Below are 15,227 nucleotides of genomic sequence, written 5' to 3' on the forward strand. Positions count from 1 at the left end.
TGGATAAGTATTTATGGTTGGGAGGGAATGGTCACCCCTGCACTGCCCTGAAGAAAAGCCATAGGGTTATCATCGACTAGTACAGGAAGAGCTCAGATCTAGAACAGAGCTTTCTGATGGCTGTGAAGCTTTTCAGCCCAATTTAGGAGTTATAAACCTACATTGCATCAAACCCCTTTTTCAGTATTACAGACATATTTCAAGAACTGTTTTATGTTTCTATAACCTGTAACTGACTAAAGCTTTGAGCAATTTAAGTTAACACCTAGTTTAAGTGATGGACATCTAACTGAAAAAATAAATGTCCTCTCAGGTTTTCATTTTGTTTGGATATTTTAAATAGACTTGAGCTTGCAAAGGTTCTCATGAATAGTGACTCTCATTCCTCATTTCTCTCTCTTGCTCTCACTCTCTCTCTCTCTCACACACACTCTGTAGTCTGTAGGTTCCAGTTGGAAAATTAAATGCAGAATTCAGAAGATCCCAAAAGGAATACGTTCCCATGGCAAATCCACAGAGACAGAAAAGGTGTTAGTTATTGTCAGGGGCCGGGGCCGGGAGGAGGGAAGAGTGGGCAGCAGCTGCTTAATGTGTACAGGGTTTCCTTTTGGGCTGATGAAAATGTTCTGGAACAAGAAAACAGTACTGGTTGCACAACACTGTGAATGTAGTAAAAGTCACTGAAATGTGTACTTTAAAATGGCGAAAATGGTGAAATGTATGTTATGTGAAGTTTACCTTAAAAAAAAAAAAAATCTATTCCTGTATGGGAAGTTTGCCATTTTTCAGTAACAGTGTTCACCGGTATAAATGAAGACCAAATGTTGTCCTAGGACATCTTAGAAAGGATTTGGGAAGCGGAAGAGAGACATCCTGCCCGTCATACTCCCTGGAAAATGAAACATGCAACTGAGTTTTCTCCACGTGCAGCCGGAAAACACACACATCTCAGTCCAGGAATGTTTCACTCATGCCACCTTGGCCGCAGGTAGTTTCTTTAGCGGCCTAACCGGACTCTCTCCTGCTACAGCATCACATACATGCCCTTGTGCTCTGAAGTAACAGCACAAGGTCGCCACGAAGTCCCTTCACAGTCCCAAGACCTCTCGGCCTAACCCTGCCCAGGCCGCGGAAACAGGGCGGCGATCTCGGCCTTCGGTCACTTTCGCGGGTCTTCTTGGCACCGTTTCAACAGCACGATTGGCTGCAGGCCCCCCAGCAGCAGCACAGGGGACCCCCGTGTCAGCGAAGGGCTCCTGCGTGGCACACTCGGGAGCCTCCGTCTTTCACCTCGGCCGCTCCGCACCGCGGCCTGTTTCTAAGCACCTTGAAGCCGATTCCCACCACGCGGGCCACGCACTGTGCCTGACATTTGCCTTCTGGGCTCTTGATAAAAATGTCAGATTCTTCAGTGTTCCCTTGGGGACACGGCTGGCCTGTCCAGTGCAAGAGTCCCTGTGTTCCTGCTCCCTCCGACCCCAACCTCCTAGTGACGCGGTCACTGCATCTGCTCGTCCATGCTGTTCGTTTCTAGAAACGCGACTCCCACGCGGCTGACTTGTCCCTCATGTCTCATAAAGTGCCCAATGAACATGACAATTATGAGTATAGTATAGCAGAAAGTAACTGTGTCTCACGGACATAAAATCCTGATTAGACATTGTTCCTTGTCTTGGGTCCCTGAAATTGCTCAGTCTGTGGAATAAGAAAGATCCTGACACAATAATGAAGAGCCACATCCTGTGTCCTGGACAAAGCCTTCCTCTCTGATGCAGTTAGAAAACAGTGATTGGAGCGATTACTTCAACAGTTAAGGGTAGTTAAAAATCCAGTAAGAAGGCCCCTCCCAAGGTCGTCTGTCAGGAAAACAATGTTTTACTGTGTTGTTATCTGCACTGAGCCATGGACATAACAAAGTCACCATATACTTGGAGCACAATACAGTGGCAGACGTTCAACAAGGAGCTTGTCAGATACTATCTCATTTCATCTTCATAACACCCCTATGAAGTAGTACTGTTATTATCCCTGCGGTACATACAGAAAGACCAAACTCGGGATTCGCTAACTTCAAATTCGCTTCAACAACACGGATCCAGGGCGCCTGGGAGGCTCAGTCAGTTAAGCCTCTGCCTTCGGCTCAGGTCATGATCTCAGGGTCCTGGGATGGAGCCCCGCATTGGGCTCTCTGCTTTTCTCCCGTCTCTGCCTGCCTCTCTGCCTATTTGTGATCTTTCTCTCTCTCTCTCTCTCTCTCTCTGTCAAACAAACAAATAAAATCTTTAAAAAAAACATGGATTCCTAAAACACTAAGTAAATGAAACTTTTTGAAAACCTGAGTTGCAATAGTAGTATGGAATGAAATCTCAGTAAATATTTCACATATCTATATCTATATCTATCTATCTATCTATCTATCTATATATATATGGGTTTTATTTCCTTTGAGAGGAATGGAGGGTGATTTTGTTCTATACTTGATTTTGCACGTGAATTGATTCCATTAGGATACCTTTAGGGAATCTGGAGTTATTAAGACAACAGATAATCCTTATGTATTTTTAGACTATCTACTGGATCCAAATATTCATAACCTGAAAAATAGTATCCCCAAGTAAGGGACCTGGGTTTGGTAACTATTTTGGCGCTTCCGCACTTAAATTATTGTTGGAACTGAATCGTCGGGTCCATCTTCATGTGAAGCTCAGGGGGGCTGCTGAAACGGCGCTTCCTGAAGACCCCGCACTGCGCGCAGACCCGTTTTCAGTAGATGTTGCTACATGTGCAGTGACGTGTGTGTGAGTGTGTGTGCGAGTGCGTGCGTGTGCGTGCGCGTGCGTGTGCGTGTACACACTATGTGCAGTAGCCAACAACGTAATGTGTAAGATGCGCCGCTCGCTCGGGCGGGCGAGGAGGCCGTCCAGGCAGGCCGTCCAGGCGGTCCGTCTGGAAGAACGCGTCCTGACACCTCCGGGCTTCGTCCGATTTGGGAATTTCGGAGTCGGGCTCGGGCTGGCCGCAGCCGTTGCTCTGGGCCCACTCAGGCCGCCCGGGCCGTCCGTCTGTACCGACCGTGTGTCCGTCCCTGTCCTCCCTCGTCTGCCCACACCCTTTCCTCCGGGAGGACGGCGCGGGCAGGCTCAGCCTCCCGTTTCCTGTGGTCACACGGTGTGCGCCTGTCGTGTCACCGACTCTGTGTTGTCGCCGGCACGAAGACAGCTCCATCCTTTGAAAACGATAATAACGCACTCCTCAGAGGTCACCTTAGAACACATTCATGTTTTGACTCATTTAAAACTGCCAGTAAACAACGCCTAGACTGCAATGACCGGTTTACGAGGAGGCAGGCTGTCATTAAGGAGGTCAGTCGTCTCTCCTCAGCACCAGTGACTGGAGACGCGTCTGCTCTGCCTTCCCGAGCGCGGCGGGTCGCCCTTGACGGTGTGGCAGCCTGATGCGGGGACAGCGAGCATCACTGTGCCGGGGGCCGGCCTCCGGAGCTCCGGGGATGTGGCCGCAAATGCTTGAGGAAAGATGCAGATTTTTGTCACAGGAGTCTCCTCAGTCTACTGAAAAGCCTCATTTTTTAAGCAGTTGACCAGCTCAAGTGGCACTTGGATCACAACAAATCAAGTGTTTTCATCTGCCCATTGCGGGTTTATCCTGCACCGGCCATCTGGGCATTTGGAAAGAGTTTCTTGCTAAAATCTCAGGAGTTACCTTAACGTGATGTTTATCCTAATTTGAATGTATTATCTGGCCCCGAGGAAAGTCTGGCACATTTTCTCTTTCAAACTGTTGAAAAAAAAATTTTTTAAGATTTTATTTATTTATTTGACAGAGAGATCACAAGTAGGCAAAGAGGCAGGCAGAGAGAGAGGGGGAAGCAGGCTCCCTGCTGAGCAGAGAGCCCGATGTGGGGCTCGATCCCAGGACCCTGAGATCATGACCTGAGCGGAGGCTTAACCCACTGAGCCACCCAGGCGCCCCTGTGTTCAGTCTTGTACTTGAACATATCCCTTGCATGACCTCTGGAAGTAATGGTTATGGATTTGTTACAAGAGATATAAGAGATATCCATACACTGTCCACTCGGCCAGCAGAGGAGCCAAATGCGGGACATCTGGCTCTTAAGCAGGACAGCTGTGTGCTTGCCAGGTGAGGTGAGAACGAAGTAAATATTAGCGGTAAGTTGCAGTTAGAATTTTGAAACCTTGTATCACAAGACATCATCTTACAAGTGACCCCCTTTGGAAACTATTGCATCAGGGAAGTCCCACCATGGCACAAATCATTGGAGAGGGTATTCAAACCAGGGGGCCAGTCAGATTCTCCCATATAGGAACTTGGGATACAAAAGTTTAAACTGAAGGCCACAGGATTTGGAATCTGAAGCTCCAAGTTATGTTTCTTTTCTCTCTCTCTTTCTTTTAAAGATTTTATTTATTTCTTTGACAGACAGAGATCACAAGTAGGCAGAGAGGCAGGTGGGGGTGGGTGGGGGGAAGCAGGCTCCCCGCAGAGAACCTGATGCGGGGCTCAATCCCTGGACTCTGGGATCATGACCTGAGCCGAAGGCAGAGGCTTTAACCCACTGAACCACCCAGGCGCCTGAGAACTTCTTTTACGCACACGACAACAGTACTGATTTCTCCTGCTCGCGTACTTCAGCCACTGCTCGGGTCACCCTGCCGTTTGCTCTGAGCTGCCTTGTAAGCCGTGGGGCCTGGAAAGGCTCCATGATACAAATATCCCAGAAGTGTCCTAACTGTGCCTTTTCGTCAGACTGAATAGACACTATCTCCGTGCAGAAAAAGACCAAAATAACTTCCAGCTGTTCGGACACTCCCAGCTCAAACTACTTGCAGTTCTCTGCCAGACACGCCCGTGAAAGACAGTGAAGCTTACACAGCGGGACATGGACGTCCGTCCGGATCCGTTCACTGTCCGCTCGGCCAGCAGAGGAGCGGCTGCGCATTTCTGAAGTGTCTATAAGGCTTATTGGTAAAACTATCCTTCTGATATATAACAGATTACTTCTGGATATAAATATTGTATAAATATTGTTCAAATCATCCTTATATAACTATTGCCCCTTCAAGGGAAAGGAAACTTATGTACTGGAATCCTTTTTCTTTTATAATTAAAAAGGGTAGGGAGATCCTTCTGATATTTAGCCTAGAATATTTTGTTAATTTATTTTTTATTTTCAGCATAACAGTATTCATTATTTTTGCTCCACACCCAGTGCTCCATGCAATCCGTGCCCTCTATAATACCCACCACCTGGTTCCCCCAACCTCCCACCCCACCGCCCCTTCAAAACCCTCAGATGGGGAGATAGAGAGGAGAAGGGAGTTGAGGGAAATTGGAAGGGGAGGTGAACCATGAGAGACTATGGACTCTGAAAAACAACCTGAAAAACAATAGCCTAGAATCTTTGAACTTAAATTGTATTTGCTGGTCCACTGTTAAGAAGTTAGTCTCTTGCTGTAACATGAGATAAAGAAGGACACTTTATCATCATAAAGGGGACAATCCAACAAGAAGATATAACAATTGTAAATATTTATGCACCTAACATGGGAGTACTCATATACACAAAACTGTTAATAACAAGCCTAACGGAAAGAATAGGTAGAAATTCAATCATAATAAGGGACCTTAACACCCAACTCACCTCAGTGGAAAGAGTAAACAAAAAATCAACAAGGAAACAACGGCTTTGAATGACACACTAAAATAGATGGATTTACAGATATATTCAGAACATTCCAACCTAAAACAGCATAATACACATTCTTTTCAAGAGCATACGTAATATTTTCCAGACTCGATCACATATTAGGTCACAAAACAAGTCTCAACAAATTCAAAAAGATCGAAATCATATCATACATCTTTTCTGACCATAACATTATGAAACCAGAAATCAATCACAAGAAAAAATCTGGAAAGAACAAAAGTACATGAAGATTAAATAACACTCTACTGTACAATGAACTGATCAACCAAGAAATCAAAGAAGAAATTTTAAAAATGCATAGAGACAATGAAAACACTGTGGTACAAAATCTGTGGGATTCAGCAAAAACACTTCTAAGAGGGAAGTTTGTAACAACACAAGCATATTCCAAGAAGCAAGAAAACTCTCAAGTAAACAACTTAAACCTACACCTAAAGGAGCTAGAAAAAAACAAGAACAAACAGAATCCAAAACCAGCAGAAGGAATGATATAACAAAGATTGGAGCAGGAATAAATGATACAGAAACTAGAAAAAAATAGAACAGATCGATGAAAAGAGAAACTGGTCCTTTGCAAAAAAAAAAATCAACAAAATTGGCAGACATCTAGCCAGACTCCTGAATCAAAAAAGAGAGGGGACTCAAATAAATAAAATCAGAAATGAAAGAGGATATCTAACAATCGACACCACAGAAATACAAAGGATTGACAGAGAATATTATGAAAATTTATATGCCAACAAATCAGACAACCTAGAAGAAATGGATAAACTCCTAGAAACATATAAACTACCAAAACTAAAGCAAGAGGAAATATAAAATTTGAACACCTTTTACCAGCAATGAAACTGAATCAGTTATCAAAAATCCCAGCAAACAAAAATGCAGGACCAGAGGGCCTTACAGGTCAATTCTATCATTTAAAGAAGACATTTAAAGAAGAGTTAACATCTATTTTTCTCAAATTTTTTGAAAAAAGTAGAAGAGGAAGGAAAACTTCCAAATTCATTCTCTGGGACCTGCATTATCCTGATACCAAAAGAAGACAAAGATACCACCAAAAAAGAGAATCAAAGGCCAATATCTCTGATCCCCATAAATGCAAAAATCCTCAATAAAATCCTAGGAAACTGAATCCAACAATACAATTTAAAAAAATCACTCACCATGATAAGGTGGTTTTATTTCCAGGATGCAAGGATGGTTCGGTATTTACAAATCATTCAGTGGGATACATTACCTCAATAAGAAAAAGGATAAAAACTATAAAAACCCTCAACATACATCAACATAATAAAGGCCTTATATGAAAAACCCACAGCCAACATCATATCAATAGTGAAAAACTGAGCGTTTTACCCAAAAAGTCAAGAACAAGACAAGGATGTCCACTCTCACCACTTTTATTCAACATAGTACTGGAAGTCCTAGCCACAGCAATCAGACAAGAAGGAATAAAGGACATCCAAATTGGTAAGGAAGAAGGAAAACTTTCACTCTTTACAGGTGACATGATACTATATATAGAAAACCCTAAAGACCCCAACAAGAAACTATTAGAACTCATACATGAATTCTGTAAAGTCTCAGAATACAAAATCAATGTATGGAAATCTGTTGCATTTCTATACACTATTAATGAAGTAGCAGAAAAAGAAATTAAGAGAACAATGTTATTCACAATTGCACCAAAAAATAATAAAATACCCAGAAATAAGATTAACCAGAAAGGCTAAAGATCTCTAGTCTAAAAACTATAAAGCACTGACAAAAGAAATTGAAAACAACACAAAGAAATGGAAAGACATTCCATGCTTGTGGATTAGAATAACACATATTATCAAAATGTCTATACTACCCAAAGTAATCTACACATTTAATGCAACCCCTACCAAAGTATCAATAGCATTTTCCACAGAGCTAAAACAAACAATCCTAGTATTTGTATGGAACCACAAAAGATGCAAAATAGTCAAAACAATTTTGAAAAAGAAAAACAAAACTGGAGGCATCACAATTCTCGACTTCAAGTTATATTACACAGCTGTAGTAATCAAAACAGTATGGTAATGGCAGAAAAAGAGACACACAGATCAATGGAAGGGAACAGAAAACCCAGAAATAGATCCACAATTATATGGCCAATTAATCTTCCAGAAAAGAGGCAAGAATATGCCATGGGGGGAAAAAAATCTCTTTGACAAATGCTGCTGTGAGAACTGGACAGCTACATTCCAAAAAATGAAACTGGGCCACTTTCTTTGAGCATACACAAAACTAAACTCAAGTAGGGTTAAGGACCTATATGTGAAACCTGAAATCATTAAAATCCTAGAAGAGAGCACAAGCAATAATTTCTTTGACATTGGCCGTAGCAACATTTTTTCTAGTTAAGTCTTCTGAAGCAAGGGAAACAAAAGAAAAAATGAACTATTGGGACTACATTGAAATAAAAGGCTTAGGATACAATCAACAAAACTAAAAGACATTCCCTACCAAATAGGAGAAGGTATTCTTAAATGACGTATCTGATAAAAAGTTAGTATCCAAGACATATAAAGAAGTTATACAACTCAACATCTGAAAAACAAATAATCCAGTTTAAAAAATGGGCAGAAGACATGAACAGACATTTCTCCAAAGAAGATATTCAGATGGCCAACAGGCACATGAAAAGATACTCAACATCACTCATCATCAGGGAAATGTAAATCCAAACCACAATGAGACACCACCTCATACCTGTCAGGATGGCTAAAAACAAACCCACAAGAAACAACAAGTGTTGGCGAGGACGTGGAGAAAAAGGAACCCTTGTGCGCTATTGGTGGAAATGCAAACTGGTGATGCCACTGTGGAAAAGTGTGGGGGTTCCTCAAAAAATTAAAAATAGAAATTAAAAAATAAAAATACCATATTATCCAGCAATTACACTATTAGTTATTTGCCCAAAATATATGAAACTACTAGCTTGAAGAGATATACCCCTATGTTTCCTGCAGCATTATTTACAATAATTAAATTATGGAAGTAGCACAAGTGTTCATCAGTAAATGAACGAATAAAGAAGAAGTGGCATCTATATACAATGGAATATTCTTCAGCCATAAAAAGGAATGAAATCCTGCTGTTTGCAACAACATGGATGGATCTAGAGAGTATAATGCTAAGGGAAATAAGCCACTCAGAGAAAAGCAAAGTCCATATGATTTCACTCTTTCATGGAATTTAAGAGACAAAACAAATGCATAAAGGAAAAAAAGAAAGGGAGATACAAAACAAAAACCAGACTCTTCACTATAGAAAACAAACTGGTGGTTACCAGAGAGAAGAGGGGGGAGGTGGCTGAAATGAGTGAAGGGGATTAAGAGTGCACTTATCTTAAGAGCACCGAGCGATGTATGGAATCGTTGAGTCACTATATTGTATACCTGCAACTAGTACAACACTTCATGTTAACTACATGGGAATGAAAATTTTTAAAAAGTTAGTCTCTTGGACTTTTCTGGGTTGCAAGATCATTGCAGGAGTCCCAATATCACGTCCTTCTGCAACCACGTTCAAAGACAGGAACAGCGAGTGGTACAGGGCAAGAGCTTCCCTTAGCCTCCCGCCTCTCACCAGAAGCGAAAATATTCCGTAGGAGATCCCTTACAGGATTTTCCCTTACACTTCATTGGTCAGAGCTGGGACACATGCTTGTTCTTAGACCAAAAACCTAGAACTATTTTCCCTGAGATCATGACATTTCCAGAGAATATCTAAATAGGGATTCTCTTAGCAAAGAAGACATTGGACGAGAATGGCTTTGCTATCCCCCAGCTTACTGTGCTACTGGAATCACCTGAACAGCTTGCTAGAAGCCGGAGTTCTGTTGACACTCCTTGGCTCTAACTAGGTACAACATTGGTACTTTTAGGTACCACTGCCAAGCCTGACTGCAGAACTAAGGAAATGTTTAATGAAAATGGTGTGTATGGGAGGGAGACAAACCATAAGTGACTTTTAATCTCACAAAACAAACTGAGGGTTGCTGGGGGGAGGGGGTTTGGGAGAAGGGGGTGGGATTATGGACATTGGGGAGGGTATGTGCTTTGGTGAGTGCTGTGAAGTGTGTAAACCTGGTGATTCACAGACCTGTACCCCTGGGGATAGAGTATTATGCCTCCATCAGAAAGGATGAATACCCAACTTTTGTAGCAACATGGACGGGACTGGAAGAGATTATGCTGAGTGAAATAAGTCAAGCAGAGAGAGTCAATTATCATATGGTTTCACTTATTTGTGGAGCATAACAAATAGCATGGAGGACATGGGGACTTAGAGTGGAGAAGGGAGTTGGGGGAAATTGGAAGGGGAGGTGAACCATGAGAGACTATAGACTCTGAAAAACAATCTGAGGGTTTTGAAGGGACGGGGGGTGGGAGGTTGGGGTACCAGGTGGTGGGTATTATAGAGGGCACGGATTGCATGGAGCACGGGGTGTGGTGCAAAAATAATGAATACTGTTATGCTGGAAATAAAAAAAAAAAAAAAAGAAAAAAAAAAAAAAAAAAAAGAAAATGGTGTGTATAATTCAAGGAAAAGAACTTCTAAATTTCTAATCCTTCTAAATTTTTGTCAGTACCTGTGCTTTTGTCAGCATTTCTGAAGAGCTGTATTTGAATGGCTTTTTGCCTTCATAAAGGGAATCAAATCTACTCAAATAAATAGAAATAGTTTGTGATCTGGACTTTTTTTGAAAACACGTCTTTTATTGTGAATACAAGAATATTTTGAGTTCATGGTTTCCCTACTACTCAGTGTCCACAAGAACAAAATCATGAAACAAAAAGTGAAAAATTCAAACTATTTTTGAGTACCATAGAAGTACTAGATACTATATCTAGTATATCTATCATAGAAGCTTTCAAAAAAGTGGAAACCAACCTTTTGAAATTCAATTTAAACTACTTGTTTATGAAAACACAAGCTTGGTCTCAAACACTGTTTTCAGTTTAAATGAGGAAGTACAGGGTTTCAGGAAGCACTAGTCCATGGGGTAGCAATGACTTGATGGGGTGTTACAGATTTGCAAGATTCTCCAGACTGTTAGGACCAGTAAGACTAATGTTGCACAGTTTTCAGATACACTTTTTTAGGTGATAGTCATCAAACATAAACAATACTAAAAACGGTCCATATTATACTAAGATATCTCAGAGTAAAATGTCTCTTCAAAAAAAAAAATCTGTTTCCAGTAATTTTCAAATGATTATTAAAGATTATAATTCGGATAAAATGATAAAAATGTAATTTGTCCATTTCTCATTATAACTGAACCTCCAAATGTTATATTTCATAAGAGACAGACATATCAGAGTAAACCTGGCTATCAAACCAAAACTCTCATCTTATCTCTACCTTTAAAAAATAGCCAATACATTAAAATTAAAAGTCATTCACTTTTAAATGTTCTATCCTCTAAGAGGTAACTGTTAAAAATATCTTCAGTTATCATTGATAGGTTTTTCCATACATTTTACAGTATGTGCTTTTTACACTATGTGGTAATGTGATAAGTCATCACCAGTAATCACTTTATCACTCTAGTAAATAATAAGCATTATTTCAATATGAAAGTGAAGTTTATAAGGTATAAGCTCTTCTTGATAAGATTGAAACAATTTCACAGAATGCCTACCCTTATGGTTTCCTACTAAGATTATATAAAATCTGAAGATTTCCAAATTTGATTTTTTCTCTTTTGTCTGCTTATTCTTTTTTTTAAGAACTTCTTTTCCACATTATAATTTACTTGGGTGTTAGACACTTGTCAGGATGTAAGAGAATATCATGTCTGAATTGGTGCTTATGAAACGAAGCCTATCTCATCAACTTGCCAACCGAGCAACGAGATCACTGTCTGGCAGCGCGTTGTTGGCTAGTGGGTTCATTTGTCTATTTTTCTCCAGTAATTGTTTCTTTATATATTTCTAAGTAAAACACAAGCCCAAGAGAAAGGCCCCATTGCTCAGGAACATTTAAAAATGGGAGTTAGAGGACTGTAATTATGAATGGGCTGAACTATGTCCCCCCACAACTCCTATGTTGATCCCTAACCCCTGGTACCACAGAATGTGACCTTTATGCAAGAGGATTTTTCCAGGTGTGATTAGCCAAGATGAGTTTGTACTGCAGTGAGGTAGGCCCTTATTCCGAGATGACTGGGAGGGGTCAATTTGAGAACACACACAGTCAAGAAGAATGCCATGTGAAGATAAAAGTAGGGGTCTGCATGTTCAGGAACCCCAAAGACTGCTAACGGACCACCGGAAGCCAGGATAGAGGCAGGGAACAAGCTCCCTCACAGCCTCCGCTGTGGCCGCACCGCTCTTCCAGACTTCCAGCCCCCAGAACTGTGGGACAGTAAATTGCTGTTGTTCTACACCACCCAGTTGACGGTACTTTGTTAGCAGCCTTAGCAAATTAATAATCAATCATAATTAAGTTTCTTTCATCAGAAAGAAATAACATCGGACTTTTCCCAGGCACTGACTTTTTTCAGGGTCAAACACAAGGTGGTGGTGAGTGCTGAAGCAAAGCACCTATCGCATTTCTACCACACGCCTTCCAGGTAATACTTTGTAATAAAAATTCTTTGGAAACTGATTAAATTTTGGTTATCAGTTATGTATGCAAAGATGAATGTCACGTATGGCAGAAATAGCATTATGTGACATTGAGGGAGAGTGTACACAAGTAAGGGAAATTATAACATCCAATAATAAGATACGTTTCAGCATTACAACGGGAGAGCTAAACTTTTTCATATGCAAAAATAACATGAAAGACTATATCTAAGATAAAAAAGCCACGATTCAACTTCAGTAATCAAAGAAACCAGAAGCGGTTGGATAGCAATTACCTTACGAATTTTTCTTCCCATCTTCATGAAGTCGATGAAGGCAAATTTCAACTTCTGTTTCTGCCCTCCAGATTAAAGATTTGGATATAATATAGCACAATGTGTGATCACTTGGCAGGTGGCTAGAGGACCCAAAGTCATGATAGATCTGCGGCTGTCTTAGGGTATGGTAAGGCCCTCTAGCAAGATTAAACCCTCCTATGAAAGAGGTGGTCCCTACCGAGGAGGGAGGGACCAAGGTAACAGGGAGACGGAGACAGAGACAGAAAGTCATCAGCACGACCTGACAGGTAGCCCTAGAAAGCTCACCATAGTAAATACATCATTTGGCTTTGCCACACGTACTTGAAAAAATCCTTTAAAGCCATCTAACTTACTTTCTCCCATTTAATTTTCACCAAGTAATCTGGTATTAATTGATTTAATTTTGCAGATCACATGGTACTGGGCAGAGAAAGTATGAGGAAGTATTCTTTTTCCTGGAAAGGAACATGCCTCTCTGAAAATTAAAAAAGCAGAGGAAACCAGATCCCTGAGTTTAGCAAATACGATCAAGTTATAACAATAAAAAAATAATAGCTAACGCCTGCAGAGCACTTGCTATGTGCCTGATGTTCCTTTAAGTACCACCAAATCATTTAGTTTTCATAGTAAAGCCCACGAAGTAAGTAAGTGTAATTATTATGCCATTTTATAGACAAAGAAATTAAGGATTAGACCTCTGGGGAAGCATTTTACTAAGTTTCTGGACCTGAGAGTTAAGAAACTAAAACCTTAAGCAGTAGTAATTCCCTAATGGACTTTATCTTCTCACATTTGGCCTAAAATAGACAGTGTCGTCTGTCGTGCATACAAGGTAGCACCCACTCTGTCTCAGTAACTCTGTACTCAATGCCCTCCTGAGAGCGCAGACAGCAACAAAGAACTGCAAACAGGACCCATTATCTTCTCAGACCAGCCATGGCTGAGTGCTTCTCCACAGCTGGCCTCTGCCTAGCGTCCATGGGGAAGGGCAGTATGAGTGGCCGGAGCATTCAGGGTGTACAGATTACGGGAAAGGTTGTGCTGACCCTGTTCCGTCGCTGGTTAGAAGTAGCACTGCAGAACCACACGCAGTTCTGCAAGGGGCATCTCTCTTGCAAGCACCAGATATTCAGACCGCGAGGAATGAAAGCCTACCCCACCGTGTAGCAGGAGCCTTCACGCATTCCTCGGAACCACTGTGACTCCTAAAAAATGTGTGAGTAAAACTTCAGTTTGAAGTTCCTGGTTTTCCTTGATAATCCTCCAGATCTTTAGATGAACTGAAATAAGCACCACGAAGTCCAGGCATAGAAAAATTCCCTGTGGTTTACCTTTCCCCTTTACCAATAAAACATTTAAATTTTGTTACTTTGTTCAGAATAACAAATTCTGAACAAATTTTGTTACTTTGTTCGGATTTTTTAGGAGCTAAGACTACGGAATTGGGTCTCCAGTATTCTGCTATATTATCAACATTAAAGAAACAAAAATAAATTAATCAAATGAGAGAGCAACGGAAGGAGACATAAACTGAGGGAAAACACAGAAGTATGGCTTTATCAGTCTCTGTGTGAAGTATGATCCCCTTCCCTCTCCGGTCTTGAGACGGGCAGAGAAGTCGGGGGACGAGAGCAGGGGAGGAAAGTCGGGCGCGGGGAGGAGCACCGCCTTCCACACGTTCTTGGAGGGGCTGCGGGAGGGCGGCTCGCGGCCTTCCTGTCCGCCCTCACGAATGCCGCTCCTGCTAGGTGGCAGACGCTGGCCAAGAAGTGGAAATACGTCAGGGAACAGGACAAGCCACCCAGGGAGGCTTACATACGCTGTGACCCACGCAGGCTGGACATACTGATCCCTCAGACGGTAGGAGAAGGGAGGCTGTGGAGGGCCGGAGGATGGAGAACGGACACCCACGGGCACCCACGGGCACCCACGGGCACCCACGGGCACCCGCTCTGTAGGAGGCTCCACACTTTGCTCAGACCCTCCTGCACCCCACTGACGTGCGGACCTAGCGCACAAGACTCGGGGAGCTACTGGAAAATCCCGCGCTCCTCCCTGCTTCGGATCCTAAACAGACAAGGCTACATTACGGACTACAATCAACAGTCCATAAAAATAGAAATCCCTGAAATACTTAGAATCTTCAAATTGGGACAGTCTGGGCACATAAAAGATGTGCAATAAATATTTTTAGAATGAATGCATGATTAATAATAATATGTAAAACTATCAAAATCAGCCTTCATTATTTAATAATATATTGCGTGACATAAAGCTATTTGACACTATGAAAGTGTCTTGTCCTCTTAAAGGGAACAATGTCTGAATATTACCTACATAAAGAAAAGGCTTAGAGAACTGAAGACAGGATGAAGACTTGTTGCAGGCCGTACTCCAGGCTCCTGCACCCACAAGAACGCTTTATAAACAAGCGCACAACCCGGAGTCGCAAGAGGTCACTCCCCTGAGCAGCACCATACTGTCAGAGCTTAGATTCCGGGAGCGGCTGGCTGGCCCTTATCTACAAAATGAGTGATGTTGAGAACCCAA

The 15,227-nt window shown here is 41.8% G+C and overlaps 1 long non-coding RNA gene across 2 annotated transcripts in view; it reads right to left on the reverse strand.

Annotated features, from left to right (window-relative positions):
- Positions 1–25: 25 nt before the first annotated feature.
- Positions 26–15,227, reverse strand: part of LOC116596940 — a 99,747-nt gene continuing 84,545 nt past the window's right edge. Inside the window, exons 7-8 of one of the 2 annotated variants that reach the window (XR_004288373.1) lie at positions 13,833–13,882; positions 26–47 (exon numbers count right to left, since the gene is read on the reverse strand). This is a non-coding gene — a long non-coding RNA (uncharacterized LOC116596940). The remainder of the gene's footprint in view (positions 48–13,832; positions 13,883–15,227) is intronic. The other variant, XR_004288376.1, reaches the window with a different exon arrangement.

Source organism: Mustela erminea, chromosome 8 (genome assembly GCF_009829155.1).
Source record: "Mustela erminea isolate mMusErm1 chromosome 8, mMusErm1.Pri, whole genome shotgun sequence".
Taxonomy (NCBI): Eukaryota; Metazoa; Chordata; class Mammalia; order Carnivora; family Mustelidae; genus Mustela; species Mustela erminea.